This window comes from Bos taurus, chromosome 15 (genome assembly GCF_002263795.3).
Source record: "Bos taurus isolate L1 Dominette 01449 registration number 42190680 breed Hereford chromosome 15, ARS-UCD2.0, whole genome shotgun sequence".
NCBI lineage: Eukaryota > Metazoa > Chordata > Mammalia > Artiodactyla > Bovidae > Bos > Bos taurus.
Window position 1 is genome coordinate 27,252,957 of NC_037342.1, and position 18,789 is coordinate 27,271,745.

Here is an 18,789-nt window from a genome sequence, read left to right on the forward strand (position 1 = left end):
AGTGGCCTGAGTCCCGAGGCCCTCTGCCCAGTGGCCCAAGCTCTGAAGAGGTGTCCCAAGCACATGCTTAAGGTCGCACACCCATTTAATGTCTTCCCTGGTGGCATCAGAGGCTCTCAAGCTCAACCCAGGAGTCACCAGAAAGGATTAATCTCTAATGGCTGCAAAATCAGGGTGGGCGAGGGGAGTGGGCAGGGAGCAGAAGAATCTATTCTTAGAGCTGCACTCTTTCCCCCTCCCCACTGGACCTTGCATCACGTGCCTGCTCACACATCTGCCGAGCGTCTGTTGGGCACCAGGGCACCCCCATGCTAGGTCTTACCCCTGTCTGCGATGTCTGGGTTTGTTCTGGGGGTACGCAAGCAAACATGCCAAGTGCTCAGAGGTATGAGGCCCATAGGAAGGGCTCAGGGGGCAGGGACAAAGCGGGAACTTGGTTCTGCCCAGGGAATTGAAGACAACTTCCTAGAGCTCGAAGGATGAGAATGAGTTTCCAGTCAAGGAGAGAATAACACCGCCACCCGCCCCCCCTCCCCGCCCCCCGCCACCTGGTCACAACAGCAGCAGTGCTGATGAGAGGCATGGAAGAGCATGACACAGACAGCTGTGAGGCTAGGGCAGTAAAACAGGACCAGTCCTCAACGACCCTCGTATCCCACTTCGGTGGTAACTCATAGGTGTGCGAAGCTAACAGCATTCACTCGGGCTTGATTTGAATGCTTTCCATGACAAGGAACTCATCCTCTCACCCGCCAATTTGCTGTGAGTCAGTGTTTTTGCACTGAAGCAATACCAACCCCCACCAAGACCTAAATCAGCCCCTGGGCAGTGCAAGGAAGCAAGTCCTCATTCATTCTACAGAGCAGCGACTGAGCGCCTGCTGCATACTGGTGCTGGGTACAGAGAGGTGAAGAAGAAAGACCAGCCCTGCTCTCAGGGAGCTGCATTCTGCAGGGGACAAAAGGAGACCATCCTCATGAACAGACACACAGCAGGAAAATTTCCATCAGAGAGAATGCTGGAAAAGTAAGGAAGTGTGTGCTGCAGTGGAGAATGCTTGTCGAAGGGACAAGGGAGTGATTTTGGCTTTTGTGGTCATAAAAGGCCCCTGTGAAGAGGAGAAATCTGAATGTGAGGTAAGAGTCAGTGAAAGGACTTCTGGGTTTGGAGGCTTGTCAGCTGGACGTGGGGTGGTACCCAGTACGGAGATGGGAAGACAGTGGGTAGGTAGGGATGAGCAGAAGCACGAGTCAGTTACCACCCACACTTCAGACAGACCACCTGTCCACCCATCCACACACACCTGGGCGCTGATGGTGCCTGCCTGCACACACACGTGCACACGCTCCCATGCACACCTGCTCACTTCTTTGCTCTATGCCCACACTCACACACAGACCTAAGCGTGGGTCTCTGTCTCTGCAGTAAGGCACACACTTGCAGGGCATGTGTGCAGCCCAGGGCTGGCCATCGTCACAGAAAGCAGGCGGCTCAGATGCCCAGCACACAGACACGCATGCTTGTCGTCCGGTGTGTCCTCACGCACTCCCCCTAGTCCTCGCCACGCTCACCAGTTCATCTGCTTTTTTAACCTCGGCTAATGTGAACGTCCACCCCAGGGTGATTGGACTGGGTTTCTCCTCCAGAGGGAAAGAAATCCTGTTGCCTGAGTCATTTGAATCTGTGGCAATGAAAGGTCTCCTGACCAGAAAGAACAAGAAAATGTCACTGGCTGATGAGAACAATTTTAATGCAAAATGCCACCTTCTAACGATTGCACCTCTTGCCGCGGCTGCCAGCAGAAAGACACTCAGCTCTTTCCCAAGGGCCAGGCTCTGATCAAACAGTTTTGTACTTCCCTCTGCCTCCCCTTTCCCCAGAACTGTGTGTGTCTCCAGCCAATCCTGGCTCCTCCCAGCACCAGCCCAGGCCTCCACCCGGAGAAGGCAAATGATGTTCCCTGGATGGCCCGTCATGGGCCCTCTGTCACTCCCCAACCTTCAGATCCCTAGGCAGGGACAAGGGGCTCTGGCTCCATCTACTTTGACCCAGGACCCAGGATGAGGGGCTCTCCTTAGGGTTCTCACAGTCCCCCCACCTCCCCTGACACCACACTCCCCTCTGGACAGAACCTCCTCTCGCTTCCTCTCCAGACTCAGCTGCACTTAGAGAGGGGGGCTGCTTCCCATCTTGTTCACCACTGTGTCCTCAGAACCAAGCCCAGGTCTGGCACACATCATAGGTGCTCCATGATATTTACTAAATGGGTGAAGAATAATGGAATGAAGGAACACAGGAACCACGCTCCTCTTACGCAGGGCAAGGGTGAACACGTCTGCTTTTTCCCAGACTGCTCTGGTTCAATGGGGCCCACGGGGTGCACTCAGTCACTCCCTCTTCCTAAACCATCCCAGGTGGTCCCTCCCACCCTTAAACACTCTCAGAGCCCTCCTCCTCCCCTCAGCTCAGCAGGGAGCTTCATCATTTCCCCTGGTCCCCCGCAGCCCCACCTCACCTCTCATCACAGCAACTCCACTCCACAAACATTCACACTTCTCATTCTGGGTTCTCTACCTGCAATGCCCTTCTTCACCCTGAGAAATCCTGTTTATCCTTCAATCCTCAGGATTGAAGGTATCCTAAGGTATCCTAAGGATACCTCCCATGGTATGCAGTGTTCTAAAATGTGCTCCTTTGATATTTCAATGGCACCCCAACCTAGGTGTCGCTATAAGGAATTTTGCAGAGGTAGTTCAAGTCCCTAATCAGTGACCTTAAAATACAGAGAGTATTCAGGTGGCCTAATCTAATCATTAAGCCCTGTGAAAGTATAGCTCCTTCCCACTCATCCCAGGAGGGAAGTCAGAGAGATGAGAGGCGTGAACGATTGGCTTGACGGCAGAAGAGGTCTCATGGACTGGACCAGAGAGCAGTCCCTGGGAGCTGAAAGTGACCACCAACCAATCGCCAGCAAGGAGGTGGGGGCCTTAGCCCTACAGTTGCCAACAACCTGAATGAGCTGAGAAGTGGATTTTTTTCTAAAGTCTCAGATGAGAACTCAGCCCAGCCAGCACCGTGAGTTCAGCCTTGTGGATACTCTGAGCCAAGCTGGGCTTCCGACCTCCAGATCTGGAGAATCGGGAATAGGTAGGTGGGGGAGGCGCGAGCTTTTCATCATTTCTTTTAACTGTGGTAAAATACAGGTAACATAAAATACACCATCTTAGCCACTTTTTGACGTACAGTTCAGTGGTGTTAAGCACATTTACATTGCTGTGCTGCCAATTACCAGAGCGCTTTCCATCTTGCAAATAGAAGCTCTGCACCCATTAAACAGTAATTCCTGGTTCCCTCTCCCGGCAGTCCCTGGTAACCACCTTTCCCCTTTCTGTCTCTATGAAATCATTTGTGCTGTTTTAGAGGACTCAGCGTGTGTGATTTATCTTGCAGCCAGAGAAGAGCAGTCCACCTCCTCTCTGAAGCCACGCTGATCTCTTTGATGATGCTCATGACTTTCTCCTCCAGGCTCCCCAGCTATGCAGACACTAGGAGGGGCAGCATCCGTGTCCGCGTCCGGGTGGGAGTGCCCTTGAGAGTGGGGCCGAGAATGTAGTCATCATTGGTCCCCCACGGTGCCCACTGCCACATGTGTGCTTAGTCACTCAGTCGTGTCCAGCTCTTACGGACGGTAGCCCACCAGGCACCTCTGTCCATGGGATTTCCCAGGCAAGAATATTGGAGCGGGTTGTCACTTCCTTCTCCAGGGGATCTTTCCAACCCAGGGATCAAACCCACATCTCTTGCATTGGCAGGCGGATTCTTTACCACTGCACCCACCATGGTGCCCATTACCATAAGAGCTAATAAAAAAGACAGCTACCATTTTCCCATTTGTCAGCCATCTATTGTGTTTGGTAATAAGCTCTTATATAAAACCTCACTAGAAAACACCAAGGTGGTAGCATCCATAATGAAAATAATAATCACTGTAATTTACAGCATGCTAGATAAAATGTTTTATATATGTATACACACACATATATTCTCATTTAACTCTTACTGCCATATAATGTCAAATTTATTATTATCCCATTTTAGAGATGATGGGAAAGACTCAGAGAGATTAAAAATAACAGGAATAATCTGCCCAAGATGACACATAGCAAAACCAAGTAGTAACCAGCAGGTTGTGCTCCATGGAATTATACTTGTTGGGACCAAGAGAGCAAGGCTGTGGGGATGGGTCTTGTGGAGTGTGATCAGAGATGCTCAGGGCTGGGGGGGGCCTTGGAATTAATCTCTGGAGATTGGGCAAGACCCAGGGAGGATGCCAGAGGGCACAGCAGGGCGAAATCAGGGTCAGATGCTGAAGCTGGGTCTGAAACGGGCAGGACCTATGGGGTCTTCCCAGGATAGAACCACAAGCTTCCCCATCCTCTGCCTGCCTCTAGTCTGCAGAAAAATTTTAGCCAAAGAATAAGGTTAATCAGAGAAGTAGGAAAAGGCAGAAGCAAATGAAAGCAGTCAAACAAGACCAAATAATAATAGTTTAGTCATTAAGCAAAGTCAAGGACCTTTAGTTCCTCCTCAAGGACTATAGATAACATTCTGAGCCTTTGAGCTGTTTTGTAGATGTTGAAACACCTACTGGGTGAAGAAGTTAACTACAAGATGACCAGACTACAGCTATGACATACACTGCCACAATTCCAAGAATTGGCCTCAAAAAACGGGAACAAACTGACCTTGAACTGAAGATTATGTGCATGTGCTAAGTCGCTTCAGTCATGTCCAACTCTTTACAACCCCAAGGACTGTAGCCTGCCAGGCTACTCTGTCCACTGGATTCTCCAAGCAAGAATATTGGAGTGGGTTGCCATACCCTCTTCCAGGGGACCTTCTTGACCCAGGGATTGAACCCATTTCTCTTGCATCTCCTGCATTGGCAGGCAGGTTCTTTACCACTAGCACCACCTCGGAAGCCCCGAAATGATGAACTGTACTTAAAACAATCACAGTGATGCTGATCATACCGCTGCATGACTAACTTCAAAATGATTGTTGGACCTGATTTGCCACTCTGCATGTAGCACACCCCCCCCCATATATACACCCATGAAACTCCCCTTTAAAAGCTCTTGTCCCCTGGTCAATAGAAGGGTGGTTGGCCTTTGGACACAAGTCCGCCTTCTCCCCCAGTTGCCAGCTTCCAAAGTAAAGCAAACTTTCTTTTCTAGCAACACTTGTCTCTCTAATGTTGACTTTCAAGTGATGAGCAGCTGGACCCGAGTTCAGTAACAAGACCTGTAGTTTCAAACCAGGTGGAGGAAGATGGAGGGAAACTGAGAAGAGGGCCATCCAACTTCCAATCCTCTTCTTCAATCAGAGTAATTCCTTTTTAAACTATCCCAGGTAGCACTAGCTGTAAAGAATCCGCCTGCCAATGCAGAAGACATAAGAGACTTGGGTTCAATCCCTGGGTCAGGAAGATCCTCTGGAGTAAGAAATGGCAACCCACTCCAGTATTCTTGCCTGGAGAATCTCAAGGACAGAGGAGCCTGGCGGGCTCCAGTCAATGGGGTTACAAAGAGTCGGACATGACTGAGTGATTGAGCACATCAACCCAATGTTAGAGTTCCAAATAAGGTTCTAAAACAGTTTCCACTGCTAAAAACATAGTCTGAAAACCACTAAACTGTTTGAAACCTTTTTACTATGAAGATACTATTCTTAATTACCAAGGTTCAGATTGGTGAAGTCTCTCGTCTAAGCTTATAGCCTTTGTGTGATCAAACCAAGACTAGACCACAAGTCTTCTCTCATATCACCTTTGAGTCACCAGGAAGACCTTGCAGTAGACAACCAATTTTCCTAAATTCCATGGGGTTCTGCCACTGGACTTGAAGCTGTCCTTAGCCAAAAAGACTGATAAGCCAAAAGGACCCCATATGCAGAACGAGAAGTGGCCTGGGAGTGAGCACGTGAGGTGCCAGTCTCAACTCTGTCCCCATCCATTTGTGTGACCTAATGTGACTCACTTTTCTTCCTTGGACCTCAGTTTCCCCTTCTGTGAAATGAGGGTGTAGGCTGGGTATTCCTATAATTTTTCCATCATCGATGTTATATGAGGCTGTGGTTCTGTGGTCACAGGAAGGCCAGCAAGGAAGAAACTCAGACCAGCGGCAGTGACTCAGCACTCCCTTCCAGCTCTCTCCATTGCCACCCCGCCCCCACTAAAAAAATGACGAGAGACATTAAAATACAAAGCAGCCTCAGACAGGGAAGTGGGGCGAAAGTACACAGACCCAGGCTGGAGGTGTCAGCACCAAAGGAAGTAATTTAATAAGGGCCCGCTTGGAAATTATATCACCCCAAATAATATAATAAACCCTAATTTACTCACATTTATCTCCCAGAGTTTTTTGGGGGAAGCATAATCTTGCCTGCTCTACAGTGATGGATTAGCGCAATGGAAACTCCACTGGGAAATAAAAAAAATACATCTTGTAGTTTTTGACGCGTTATTATTCAGTGTTATCTCATATGCCTCATTCCAGGCCCATTACTCATGTTCACTTTTTCCCTTCTGTTTTTTCCCCCCTCCCTTCCTTGAAAATCGGGGCCACAGGCACGGCTGTCAGCGCATAGCATCACTCAGCCATTCGCCTGAGCATCCCAACAGGGATTCCTGGGTTGGGCAAAGGGTGGTAGGAGAAAGCCAGGGCCACCTTCCGAAAGATTCCGCAGGGGATGAAGGACATTGCTGGTGGTCTGTGGTGATATGCTGCTTCATCTTTGCCCCCTTCTCCTAGCCTGGAATCAGAGCTGCAACCACAGTTCTCCACCAGCTGACCCCAGCAGTCCGAACGGACACCAAAGCCCTCTAATCTTCAGCTGACCACCAGGGCTGGCCTCAGATGGTTCTATCTGAGCTCACCAAGGGATAGGAAGCTACCTCAAGCAAGTGAGGGGATTTTATCAGAAAGATACAGAAGGAGCCAGAGGGGAGGAAGCAGACCCAGGCCTTGTAAGGAAATTAACCGGGGTAAAGAACCAGGATGCGGACCTTCTGTCGTTCCCCGTTCTCTTTGCTGTGGCTTCACGTTCATATTCTCTCTCTCTCTGCCTCTGTGAATCTATTTCTAGCATCACTCTCTAGAAACCTGCTTTCTTTGTATACGATTTTAACTGGTTCACCATCATCTCCGTGTCCATCCAACCATCCTTCCCCATCTCCATTCAACTAACTGGGTCCTGGCTCTCCATTTCCAGGAAACAGCCTCTGGGTGGCCCGTCTTGGGTCAGGAATCCAGCCTGGTACAGGCAGCTATGGAGGCAGAGAGAGGGGAGGGGTGGGGAAAGGGAATATGGCAGTTTCTTGGCAGCCAGGTCCAAGGTTTCAGGGGGCAGTTCTGTAAGAAGAAGCTGCACACCAGGTGGGCATACTAAGAGGTGATGGCTATTACTTAATCTTTCAAGGCTCACTTTCCTTACCTATAAAATGGAGCTGGTGATAGAAGGAAAGAGGTAATATTGATAGAAGGAAAAGAATACTGTAAGGGGATTGTGCTGTGCAGCTTGCCCCACTCATGTTTTCCCAGTATGTGCTGGAAGGCCCTTCCCTTTCCGCCCTCTGAGAAGAAGCAGATGGCCCTCTTTTCTCCTAAGCAAGTCCAGGCTGGGCTTCCCAGGCGGTGCAGTGGTAAAGAATCCGCCTGTCAATACAGGAGATGTAGGAGACGTGGGTTCGATCTCTGGGTCAGAAAGATCCCCTTGAGAAGGAAATGGCCACCCGCTCCAGTATTCTTGCCTGGGAAATCCCATGGACAGAGGAGCCTTGTGGGCTATAGTCCACGGGGTTGCAAAGAGTCGGACACGACTGAACACGCAGGCAGGGAAAAGTCCAGGCTACAGAGGGAGCAACAGGAACCACCCGTGTGGTTAGTGCTGCTTTTGCAGGCCCCTGAAGGCAGCAGTCCTCAAACCTGCTGTCCCCAGGAGAAGGAAGAAAAACGGGAAGGCCCACAGCACCCTGGGAGATGCCATGCATAATTGCTAATAAGCAGGTGTGACCGAGTCTTAACAATAATTAAAGTTACCAACTGAGAACTTGTCCATTTCGGGGTCTAATGGTTTTTCAGCACATTAAACATTAAAGGAGTAATCACCTCACACACACCGGTGCCTATGCAGCGGTCCTGTGTCTTGCCTGCTGACAGCAGAAACGGCAGACAGAGCCCCAAGCAGAATTTGGTGGGGGTGTCTCTTCACCTACCCGGGGGTTCCAGGAAAAAAAACCCATGAGACTACCCCCTGCAAACCCTGGGCGCTGCCTGCGAGAGCTGGCCTCAGCTTGGATGGGACATCCCCATGTGGTCCTCTGAGGTCTGAAAGAAGTCAAGCCCCCAGGTCATCAAAGACCCTCCAAAGTCCCCTTGCTACCACCTCTCCCCCACTGCCACCACTCCACTGACCCTCACAACCATCTGCCTGGCAGACCTCATCCCTCGTGGAACAGGACAGGGCCTCCTGGACATTCAGATAAACAATCCTCTGTAACTCTGTGCACTGTGTTAGATTCTCACGTGTTTCCTCTTATTTCATACAGTTGGTGGGATAGATTTTGTTATTCCCATCTTGCAGCTGAGAAAATGTTGGCTCAGGGAAGCTGATGAATTTGCCCAAGGTCACACAGCTACGGAGGAGGTACAAACATTCAAATCAAAGTGTAACTTCTCCAAGGTCTGTCCTCTTTAGAGAAATTCTCCCAAATGCATTGGCCAGACTCCCATTGGGCTGACTCTTCATGCGTCCTGAGAAGTACTTCTGGGCCACAGGGGTAAGGGTGCTGGAACTATTTATTGGCTTCATCTGAGGTGCAGTAGAAGAGACTCTTGACATGGAATTAAAATAACTGGGTCCCCCGAGTTCCAGTTGTGCTCCTATTAACATTACAACCTTGGGCAAGTTGTTTAACCCTACTCATGCCTCAGTTTTCTTATCTGAGAAATGGAAAGAATATCTTCTGCCTCATAGGCTTTTTAGGCAGGATCAAAAGAGGAGGCTGGCATGCTGCAGTCCATGGGGTGGAAAGAGTGGGACACGACAATAACAGTGAAAAGAGATAGACCTAGAAAGCTGAAAATCATCACCACTCTTGGTGTCCTTACAGACACCATCCTGTAAGGACAAGACAGCAACACATATGTGTATAAAAGTGCAAATAGGCCCGCCCTCCATACATTGCTCTGCATGTATGTACACGTATGTTCTTCAGTTCTACTGTCTCCTAGCATGTGTATGTACAGCCCTTGCATTTTACGGAATTCCCGGGAATGGGGAATTCAAGACCAAGATTTCCATCCCACCCTGGCTCCAGCACAGCTTCCAGCCAGAGGCAAAAATTCCTCCCCACCCACTCCTGACCTCCCACGCTGCTCCTCAGTTGCCACAGGGCCCCTTACTCCAGCAGACCCCCAGCCCACCTTCCCTGGGTGGTGGGTCTTCAGACCCTTCCTATTTCCCTTCTTAGATGCACCTAACCTATGGTACTCTCCTAACTAATACATTTGCAAGTTACAAGGTCTTTTAAGCTTCTCCCAGACTCTCACAGGCAATATATCTTTGGGAAAATGGGGACAAAATGGCCTGGAATCTCTCAGAAACACTTTTTTTTTTTTCTGGCTCTCTACATGGCATGTGGGATTTTAGTTCTCTGACCAGGGATTGAATCCAAGCCACAATAGTGAAAGCTCTGAATCTTAACCACTGGACCACCAGGGAATTCCCAGAAACACATTTCTTAATCCCCTCTGCTTCAGCGGATCTGTACCCAAACACCATAGTCACAGACCAGCCCAGTGGTCTGTGAGCTGATTCACTGGTACCCCAAATTATATCATCTTAGAAATGATAGTGTCCACGCTGTGGTTCCTGGGTTTTGGAAAGGCCCTGCCCATGGCCCTGGATTACATCAGCAGATACCTGAGTTCTGAACCCTGACTGGGCCCTTGGCCCTATCCAAGGTGCTGGTATTTTTTTTGGTTGCTACAGACCCTTCGTGGGAAACAAATGCCCCTTTGGACAAGAAGACCTATTATCATGAAGCTGTTTCAGACAGTGGATTGAGGTGGGAAAGCCACAGTCCACATTTCCTTTTTAGTTCGGTATTTCCCTCTTGAAATGGGGGCAAGAATGATGACTCAGAAGAGCCACTATGAGAACTGTATCTGATAACATATTGAAGCACACAGCAGACATTCCTTTCTTTTGGAAGAAAACTGACCTATGTCAACCCCCTAGAAATCAATCTCTCAACTCTCTATGGGAGCAATTCCACCTCTTCTGTGAAGCTTTTCCTGGCACCTGTCCCATCATCAGGAAACTAATCAATAGCTTTCCCCCGGAATTCCCACAGTGCCGTGCACATGCCTCCCCCCAGCCCCAGCGCTGACTCACTACATTGCATTATATTCATCCATGTGCTCTTGTGCTCATCTGCCTTCCCCTCTGAACTGCAAGGTCCTCAAGGGTGGGGACCATGCCTTACTACTCGGCATGCCCATGCTGCTAGGTACATGAACACGTGAGTCCAGCCATACAGAGGACAGAGCTCTTTCTTTGCCGAGAATTTCTCATCCATGCCTCCATCTGTCCCACTCCGCTTGTACTGCCCCTGCCTGCCCTAGCGTCTCTGTGCTGAGCCCACTCATCTCCCACCCTTGGAGCCTCGGCCTACCCGACTCACTCGCATTTCTCCAAAGCCGTTTCTTCTGTCATAAGGTGCAACTGATAATAACCTTGGATAAAACCTCTTAGAGTTCTTGGGGATGTAATTTTCAGTTCATAAATGGTATCCAGCATGGCACAGTGGTAAGGAATTTGCCTGCCAATGCAGGAGATGCAAGAGATGTAGGTTCAATCTCCGAGTTGGGAAGATCCCCTGGAGTAGGGAATGGCAACCCACTCCAGTATTCTTGCCTGGAGAATCCCATAGACAAAGGAGCCTGGCGGGTTATAGTCCATGGGGTCGCAAAGAGTCGGACACGACCGAGCACGCTCACACTATATAAACACCAGGTGTCACCCACCCTTTTCACTCTGCGTTCTCCCTTCATCCTGTTCATCTCCTAACGCCTGGAACCCCCACTCCTTTGCCCTGGACATTATGCTTTCCCTATGTCAGGACAGGCTGGATCCTCCTGGAAAATTTGTTGACCAGGCCTCTGCCACCATCCCCTCCACTTTCCCTGAAAATGGGGCAGAATCTCTTGAGAAGTGCCTAGACGTACACTGACTTCTGCGCAGAGAGTGGCATGTCGAAGGTAGCTCCAGGGCAGCCGGAGCCTCCTGGTCTCTGGGAGGCAGAGGAGCTGAAATTGCCTAGCATAATATCCCCTGACTTTCTCAGCAAGCTGCATTCTCAGCCAAGCAGTGCCCGCTTCCAGCCTCGCCCACTCTGCCTTGGCTGCTTTCTGCCACTGCCGTGGCCACTCCTGCCCAAGAAAGCCTTTAACAGGTCTGCCCTAGATCCGAACAGCCTTAGCTCTCTCCCGGTCTCCAGCCTCATGCCTTCCTCCCCCGCCTCTTTCTCTCCCCCTTTCCTCCACCTGTCCCTCCTTCTTATGCAAAATCCCAGTCTTGCTCTTAATGCAGAAATGGAATTATCTACCAGAATTTAAAAGGACAAAGGTATAGAAAGCCAAATGGCAGCAGGCTTTCCTCTCCTTCCTTTGATAAATTCCCTGCCTGATCCAGCAGTCTTTCAATTAGGTGGATTAAACTGTAACGGAGAGCTCTGGGGGATGGGGAGGAGCTGCCTAGAGGAGGCTGTAGTTCTATCAGAGCCGCTGATGGCTCCAAGGGGGCTGCCCCACCCCCAGGAGGCCGGACAACTTCCTTCAGTGTCAGCATCTCATGTACCTCTTATTACCACCCAGCAATTTACAGCCTGCAACCTCTTTTTCATCCTCATTACCTCATTTGCTCTTAACAGGACACTCTGAAGTATCTATCATAATTCCTATTTTATCAATAATAAAGCAGACTTAGAAAGTAGTTGACCAGAAGTCACACTACAGAGCTTAATCCTGGGAAGTCAGGGTACTCCCCCCATTGCTCCCTGCCTTGTCCAGGCTCATAGCCACCCCATCACATGGGCCATGAAGTCCCCAGGGAGCTGGGAGGGCAGAGAGCTTAGAGCAGAGGCATCCTTGGGCATGCATGACTGAAAGTTTGGGCAGGTGACTCCACGAGACTTGAGGAAACAAGTAGAATTCAAAGGCAACAGAACCCTAGACTCCACAGAGAAAGCAGCCTTGGTTTTCCAGGCTCCAACACGAGGGTGAGGCTACAGCCGGCTGAAGGATGATACATGGGGTTAAGCTGAAGTAGGAGATGTTGCTATGGAGGAGGGTTTTTCCATGAGCTCCACCTAGGTCTTTTCTGATGAGACTTCTGCATGGAAAATGATCGCTTGGAAACAGATGGTTGCCACAGATGAGAAAACAAGTCATTACCTAGGTGGAGCGAGGTAACTGGGAAGTGACTTACCCAGGATCAAACAACAGAACTATCAAAGATCTTGGAACAGGATCTAGGTCTCCCAGCATCCAGTCCTGAATCCTTCCCACAGCATCTTATATTGGGTCAAACTGATGAGCTCTGGGGGGGAGTGACTTAGCCAGGACCTAGGAGAAAACTCTGGAAGATTGAGAAATCTTAGAAATGTAGATATTATTTAGTTAAGATCTTTTAAGTATTCTTTATTATATAAAATAAAATACCTTCCAAAATTGCAGGGACAATTTGCACTTAATTAACTTATATGCAGAGTACATCATGCAGAAAGCCAGGCTGGATGAATCGTAAGCTGGAATCAAGATTGCCAGGATCAATATCAACAACCTCAGATATGCAGGTGATACCACTCTAATAGCAGACAGTGAAGGGGAACTAAAGAACCTCCTGATGAAGGTGAAAGAGAATGAAAAAGTTGGCTTAAAACTCAACATTCAAAAAACTAATATCATGGCATCTGGTCCCATCACTTCATGGCAAATAGATGGGGAAAAAATGGAAACAGTGGCAGACTTTATTTTTTGGGCTCCAAAATCACTGTTGATGGTGACTGCAGCCATGAAATTAAAGGATGCTTCCTCTTTGGAAGAAAAGCTATGACAAACCTTTGTTGTCAGTCAATAGTCATGTACAACTCTTCGCGACCCCATGGATTGCAGCACTCCAGGCCTCCCTGTCTTTCACTATATCCCAGAATTTGCCCAAATTCATTTCCATTGAAATGGTGATGCCATCCAACAATCTCATCTTCTGTCACCCTCTTCTCCTTCTGCCTTCAATCTTTCCCAGCATCAGAGTCTTTTCCAGTGAGTTGACTGTTCCCATCAGGTGGCCAAAGTGACAAAACTAGACAGCATATTAAAAAGCAGAGATATGACTTTGCCAATAAAGGCCCATATTGTCAAAGCTATGGTGTTTCCAGTAGTCATGTACAGATATGAGAGTTGAATCATAAAGAAGGCTGAGTGCCAAAGAATTGATGCTTTCCAACTGTGGTGCTGGAGAAGACTCTTGAGAATCCCTTGGACTGCAAAGAGATCAAACCAGTCAATCCTAAGGAAATCAATCCTGAACATTCATTGGATGGACTGATGCTAAAGCTGAAGCTCCAATACTTTGGCCACCTGGTGCAAAGAGCTGACTCATTGGAAAAGACCCAGATGCTGGGAAAGGTTGAAGGCAGGAGGAGAAGGCGGTGACAGAGAATGAGATGGCTGGATGGCATCACTGAATCAATGGACATGAGTTTGAGCAAACTCTGGGAGATAGTGAAGGACAGGGAAGCCTGGAATTCTACAGTTTATGGGGTCACAAAGAGTCAGACATGACTTAGTGACTGATAACAACTGTTGCATGCAGAGTGCTTTATAACAGATATGATGGGAGATAGGGGAAAAGAAAAAGACACTGTCCAGTCCTCACCAAGTATACTCTATAGATGCACACTTAGTCATTCCATAAGCATTCACTGACACCCTGCTGGGCATGTTAGGAAGATCAATATGGATAGGATCCCTGTCTTCTGGGTGTTTTTATTCTGGTGGATAATCATAGCTTACTGGGGCTTCCCTTCCCCGGTGGCTAAGCAGTAAAGAATCCACCTGCCAATGCAGGAGATGCGGGTTCAAGCTCTGGGTCAGAAAGATCCTCTGGAGAAGGAAATGGCTACCCATTCCAGTATTCTTGCCTGGAGAATCGATGGAAAGAGGAGTCTGGCGGGCTACGGTCCATGGGGCCACAAACAGCTGGACACGACTAAGCAACTGAGCAAGAACAATCATAGCTTAATAAGCATTTACTACATGCTGGAAACTCTGCTGAGTGCTTTACCTATAGCATCTTATATAATCTGCACAAGAGATCTGTCAATGCTCATTTTACAGATAATGAAATTTGAGATCCAGAAAACTGAAGAGACATGCTGGAGCGCAGTTACTAGTGAACTTAAACAACCTGGGATTTGAAGCCCGGCAGTTTATCTTCAGTGATCGTACTTTTACTTGCTTTACTACTGTGTTTTATTAGTGTGAAAAAGCTCCAAGGAATGTATATCCTCCCAAACACAGCCATGCAACCCACTTGGCCCCTAGGCTGACGATGTTCCTGGTCATTGGCCCCCGGGGGCCTAATGAACATCATCATATCATCACTATAATTTCTAAGACTGTCACGTTCACCTTTAGAGTCAGCCCTCTGCAGCCCCTTTATCCAGGTAATGATTTATTGTTTTAATTGAGACTTCACTTAGGTAGAACTCATTGTTACAAGCATGAGGGATTCCAAGTGCCCCCACATCCAAGGCCAAATTGGCCCAAGCCAGCCCTCTCTCCCTGGCTCTTCTGACTACAGTCATGGAGTGACAAAGCTGTAAGCAGTCCCAGGGAGGGGGGACGGTGGGGGAGGCGGGGAGAGGTGTCCTTCCAGAAAGACAAATGGCCTTGTATTCTGTAGAGATGGCCCTGACGCTCAGTGGCCTTTGGCTTGAGTGAGTGAGCGCAGCACACAAATAGGTCAGTGCTGTCAGGAGGGAGGGTGGGGTGGCGAGTAAGTGGGGGGCCCAGGTAGGGAGAGGTGAACCTTGTCACCGCAGGGAAGCAGGCCTGTGACAGTAGTTTAGCAGATCTAATGAGCAGCCCAGCTACCCCCCATCAACCCTGACACCTCTGTTTCTGCAGGCAGCAGCACCTGTCTATCTGTCAGGCCGGGCCCTACCCCTACTCGTCTCCCTCCCTGGATGCTAGTGCCAAAGAAGCAGCGTGTGACAGTGAGATGGAGAGCCAAACCGGGGGCTGAGCCAGTCCCCCACCTCAGAAGGGCACTTCTGCACAGTTGCATGGGCCCTGGGCATGACAGAGGCCAGAGATGGGGGGTGGGGGTCCCTTTGATAAGCCAACACTTACCAAGGACCTACTATGTGCAGGCGCTGAGCCAGTCTGTTTCAGGGATTTGGGAGTGAACAAGACTCAATCCAGTCCTATTAGGGCTCCAATACAGTCAAAAGGCGGACTCTGATAACTACAATCTACCATGGGAGTACAAGAGAGAGCCTCCACTCCAAGTTCAGAGACATGGGGAAGGCTTCATGGAGGAAGCAACTCTGAGATGAGCTTGAATAATGGGTAGGATTTTGATAGGCAGAAAAATACCAGAACCAAGGAGGAGAAGCAGGAGAGCGTGGGATGTCTGGGGACGCTAGGACATCAACTTGGTTAAACCACAGGACACAGGAGTAATAACCAGAACGGTAAGTAGGAATCCAGTGATGGAAGGTCCTGTATGCCAGGGGAAGTAATGTTTATTTTTACAAGATAAAAGTATTTGATTTGGGTAATAACTTGGTGAGAACTGGGGGGAAGGACCAGATGCAACCAGGAGGTTGCAAGAGACAGGTTTATTGGAGAAAGAGCCACTGGACTTTACTACTCCCCAGTAAGGGAGCAGAAAACAGAAAGAGCAGTGTATCCCCTAGGATTAAGTATGGCTGAATATAACAGAAACCCAAGATAAAGTACTTGTCCTTAAAAGAAGTCTAGAGGAAGCCAGTCCAGGGTTGACATGCAGCTCAGTAACTATGGACCCAGGCTCCTTCTCTTTCTGTTCTAACATCCTAGCATACAGTGTTCATTTCTAAGATTACTTCATGAACCTGAATAGCTGCTGAATCTTCTCCCATTGTTTCTACATTTTAGGCAACAGGAAGAAGGAAACTGAGAAGGCAAAACTCTCCCTCTGAGCCAATTCCCTTTAAAGAACCCTCACACTTTCCCTTACATCACTTCCTCTTACTCTCATTGACCAGAATTTAGGCACATGGCCAATACTAGCTGGAAAGAAGGGTGGAAAGGGAGTCTTTTGGATGGAGCCACTGTGCCTTGAATACATTTATGATCTGTCACTAGGGCAAAAGGACAGATGGCTATTGGAGGGCAAGCAATATCCTCTAGCACAGGAATCAGCGATACCTCTGAGACTGTCAGAGCAGGGACCTGGGAGTATGATGAGCCCAGGGGCAAAACAGGGGAAAGAAGAAGTTTTGGAGTGATGCTCGAGCCTGGTTTTGATGCTAGAGAAAAGATAGTTGCTTCAGAGTCTCTGCTCAACCCTAGCAGCCAGGGTCTCCTACTGGGCTCCCCACCATTCTTGGGGTCAAGCCTTGGAGATAATCCTCAGCTACAGAGGATGAGTGCAGAAGAATGGGTAGAAATGAGGGCGTGAGAGGACCAGAGTCCCTTGTCCAGACCTGACTGGGGAAAAGCGTAGGCTCTGCATCATCATATGGGGGTTGGCAAGTGGACAGGCTGACAGCACATGTCAGGAGCTACCCAACTGCAGGAGGAAAGCAGGTAAAAGGGACTCAGAACTGAGTCACAGAAGGAGGTAAATGCAGTGCACAGGATGGGAAGCTACCTCCGGGAAGCCTGTACTACAGGGAACTGCCACACAGGGTGCTCGCTGCCTAGCAGATTTGTCCCAGTGAGCCTAGAACAGACAGATTCCCCTGTCCCAGGACACCAGGCCGGCCTTCCAGGGCTTGACTTCTGGACTGAGTCACACCCCATGTGACATCCCTGGGGGAGAGTTGGGACATGGGGAAGGGAAGGCCTGGATAGCTGTCTTCAGTTTGTTCTTCCCTCCCTCAGTCAGGCAAAAGACATGGGGCCACAGGCTGAATGCCTTCTAGCACGTGTGTGTCCTTTAAGTACAAATGAACGCAAGTCTCACCCCTTCTTCCATTCCCATTAGGATCAGCTATTTCTCTTTCCAAACGCACTCTCACCTTGAAATATTTCTGTTCACCCCAACATAAATTTATGTCTTACAACAGAAATCTCTGGGTTTCCCCAAATGTCTAACATAGGGACGGGAAACAGATTTCAAGTCACCTTCCAGTGCCAATAACTCCTTAGCCACTGTCTGAGATGCTGTGTTGAGAAGGCTTCTGAGGACTCTTCTTGACTCAGTGGGGGAACGTGCTGTAATCTAGTTTGATGTCTGCCATGGGAAAGCAAGATGGGACAGTGCGGCAGACTCCAGCTAACTACCACCCCTGGTGTAGCACATAACAGGCACTTAATAAGTGTTTAGTCAATTAATATATGAGCTCCAGAGGGTCAAAGGAAGGGTCATCCTTTCTTTCTGTAACTGCCTCCCCTGGGTTCTTTCTGTAACTGCCTCCAGACCCTCCAACCTGGGTCTGGAGTGACCTCATACCGTTTCGTCCCAAACCCGTCAGGTGTCCAGGCAGAGTGACCTCTAGAAGGAATTTTTTGGACTATTAAGTGCAGGGTTCTGGATAGGCAGCTCAACTTTGTCTCTCTGAGACTTTCTTCCTGCATCCTTGGCCCAGAAATCCATGTCAGTCTAGGGGTGTTCTGAGGCCAGAAATGGTTGTTACAGGACGGGACAGCCAGGCCTCTGTTCCCTGAGACTCTAAGTGGAGTCAGGCAATTCTCAGAAGCCCAAATCTTGAAGGTTCAAGAGGAAACTTCAACTCAGGTGGCCCAATTCTCATGCCCAGATCCAGCCAGCAGGACTATTAGAAGAGGTCATCAGCTTTTCCCCCAGTCCTCTCCTAGCAGACACCCAGACGGACCTCTCTGCTGGCAGGGTTCTGTTCCCCAGCCTCACAGAGCTTCTCAGCACCCCTGGTTCCAATCACCCCGCCCTCCCTTCCCCTGTCCAGGCAGAGCACAGCCTCACGCTCCACCGGGCAGGCTGGCGCCTCTGCCTCAACTCTCCTGAGCCCTCCAACGTTAGCCAGCTAACGAGAACGGATCTGACAGAGCAGGATTACCCACTCGGAGGGAGCCGACTGATTGTGTTTACTCCCAAACCTGGCCCTATTTAGTGGTCTGTGTGCATCATTAATCTTCTTCCACAATCCGTTCCCCATCTGCTCCCACTTTTTAATGAACTGCCACTTGTCGCACTCAATAAAATCAGCCCTTTGCAAGAATTTCAGCAACGATGGACGGACAGGGAAAGGCAGGAGACAACCAGCAACAGGCAACGGGGGAGAGGGAGGGAAAGGAGGCGGCGATAGAGATATCCCCGCGGGTTCGGAAACAGCGTCCAATCTGCACCGGCAAATGAATCATAGCACGCCTGGTGCTCTGGGCAGCCTTGCCCCAAGCAAGGCTCTAATAACCATATCAGACCAGGGCACTGGCAATTCTTGCACCACAACCTGTCGGGCTGGGTTTGATCTGA